This window comes from Schistocerca americana, unplaced genomic scaffold (genome assembly GCF_021461395.2).
Source record: "Schistocerca americana isolate TAMUIC-IGC-003095 unplaced genomic scaffold, iqSchAmer2.1 HiC_scaffold_875, whole genome shotgun sequence".
Lineage (NCBI taxonomy): Eukaryota > Metazoa > Arthropoda > Insecta > Orthoptera > Acrididae > Schistocerca > Schistocerca americana.
In genome coordinates, this window is record NW_025726648.1 from 1 (window position 1) to 2,500 (window position 2,500).

At 54.9% G+C, this 2,500-nt stretch overlaps 2 non-coding genes across 2 annotated transcripts in view; both read left to right on the plus strand.

The window, feature by feature from the left end:
- The first annotated feature begins 2,107 nt into the window (after positions 1-2,107).
- Positions 2,108-2,262, plus strand: LOC124591767. The gene has a single exon (XR_006977247.1). It is a non-coding gene; the product is annotated as a 5.8S ribosomal RNA (ribosomal RNA).
- A 188-nt stretch (positions 2,263-2,450) lies between these two features.
- The window catches only part of LOC124591772, a 4,222-nt gene continuing 4,172 nt past the window's right edge, over positions 2,451-2,500 (plus strand). Inside the window, exon 1 of the ribosomal RNA XR_006977252.1 lies at positions 2,451-2,500. This exon is cut by the window's right edge and continues 4,172 nt beyond it. This is a non-coding gene — a ribosomal RNA (large subunit ribosomal RNA).

A 2,500-nucleotide genomic window follows, 5' to 3' on the forward strand; every position in this document is an offset into this window, starting at 1 on the left:
TTCTAGAGCTAATACATGCAAACAGAGTCCCGACCAGAGATGGAAGGGACGCTTTTATTAGATCAAAACCAATCGGTCGGCTCGTCCGGTCCGTTTGCCTTGGTGACTCTGAATAACTTTGGGCTGATCGCACGGTCCTCGTACCGGCGACGCATCTTTCAAATGTCTGCCTTATCAACTGTCGATGGTAGGTTCTGCGCCTACCATGGTTGTAACGGGTAACGGGGAATCAGGGTTCGATTCCGGAGAGGGAGCCTGAGAAACGGCTACCACATCCAAGGAAGGCAGCAGGCGCGCAAATTACCCACTCCCGGCACGGGGAGGTAGTGACGAAAAATAACGATACGGGACTCATCCGAGGCCCCGTAATCGGAATGAGTACACTTTAAATCCTTTAACGAGTATCTATTGGAGGGCAAGTCTGGTGCCAGCAGCCGCGGTAATTCCAGCTCCAATAGCGTATATTAAAGTTGTTGCGGTTAAAAAGCTCGTAGTTGGATTTGTGTCCCACGCTGTTGGTTCACCGCCCGTCGGTGTTTAACTGGCATGTATCGTGGGGACGTCCTGCCGGTGGGGCGAGCTGAAGGCGTGCGACGCGCCTCGTGCGTGCTCGTGCGTCCCGAGGCGGACCCCGTTGCAATCCTACCAGGGTGCTCTTGAGTGAGTGTCTCGGTGGGCCGGCACGTTTACTTTGAACAAATTAGAGTGCTTAAAGCAGGCAAGCCCGCCTGAATACTGTGTGCATGGAATAATGGAATAGGACCTCGGTTCTATTTTGTTGGTTTTCGGAACCCGAGGTAATGATTAATAGGGACAGGCGGGGGCATTCGTATTGCGACGTTAGAGGTGAAATTCTTGGATCGTCGCAAGACGAACAGAAGCGAAAGCATTTGCCAAGTATGTTTTCATTAATCAAGAACGAAAGTTAGAGGTTCGAAGGCGATCAGATACCGCCCTAGTTCTAACCATAAACGATGCCAGCCAGCGATCCGCCGCAGTTCCTCCGATGACTCGGCGGGCAGCCTCCGGGAAACCAAAGCTTTTGGGTTCCGGGGGAAGTATGGTTGCAAAGCTGAAACTTAAAGGAATTGACGGAAGGGCACCACCAGGAGTGGAGCCTGCGGCTTAATTTGACTCAACACGGGAAACCTCACCAGGCCCGGACACCGGAAGGATTGACAGATTGATAGCTCTTTCTTGATTCGGTGGGTGGTGGTGCATGGCCGTTCTTAGTTGGTGGAGCGATTTGTCTGGTTAATTCCGATAACGAACGAGACTCTAGCCTGCTAACTAGTCGCGTGACATCCTTCGTGCTGTCAGCGATTACTTTTCTTCTTAGAGGGACAGGCGGCTTCTAGCCGCACGAGATTGAGCAATAACAGGTCTGTGATGCCCTTAGATGTTCTGGGCCGCACGCGCGCTACACTGAAGGAATCAGCGTGTCTTCCTAGGCCGAAAGGTCGGGGTAACCCGCTGAACCTCCTTCGTGCTAGGGATTGGGGCTTGCAATTGTTCCCCATGAACGAGGAATTCCCAGTAAGCGCGAGTCATAAGCTCGCGTTGATTACGTCCCTGCCCTTTGTACACACCGCCCGTCGCTACTACCGATTGAATGATTTAGTGAGGTCTTCGGACTGGTACGCGGCATTGACTCTGTCGTTGCCGATGCTACCGGAAAGATGACCAAACTTGATCATTTAGAGGAAGTAAAAGTCGTAACAAGGTTTCCGTAGGTGAACCTGCGGAAGGATCATTACCGACTAGACTGCATGTCTTTCGATGTGCGTGTCGTGTCGCGCAACACGCTACCTGTACGGCTCGCAGTAGCCGTGCGCCGCGTGCGGAACCACGCGTGCTTCTCAAAACTAACGCCAATGTTGTGTGGTACGAGCGCTGAAGCGCTGGAGCGGCTGGCCTGCGGCACCTGGCGCCTGGCGCCGGTTTTGAATGACTTTCGCCCGACTGCCTGTCCGCTCCGGTGTGGAGCCGTACGACGCCCATCGGCCGTGAGGCCGTTGGACACAGAACGCTTGAACAGGGGCCGCCACACGCCTACGTCCCGCCTATGCAACTGTCTTGAAAGAGACAGTGTAAACTAAGAAAAGATCACCCAGGACGGTGGATCACTCGGCTCGTGGGTCGATGAAGAACGCAGCAAATTGCGCGTCGACATGTGAACTGCAGGACACATGAACATCGACGTTTCGAACGCACATTGCGGTCCATGGATTCCGTTCCCGGGCCACGTCTGGCTGAGGGTCGGCTACGTATACTGAAGCGCGCGGCGTTTGCCCCGCTTCGCAGACCTGGGAGCGTCGCGGCCGCCTGTGGGGCCGGCCGCGCCTCCTTAAACGTGCGATGCGCGCCCGTCGCCTGGCGGTTCGCATACCGGTACTTACTCGGTAGCGTGCACAGCCGGCTGGCGGTGTGGCGTGCGACACCTCGTACAACGACCTCAGAGCAGGCGAGACTACCCGCTGAATTTAAGCATATTACTAAG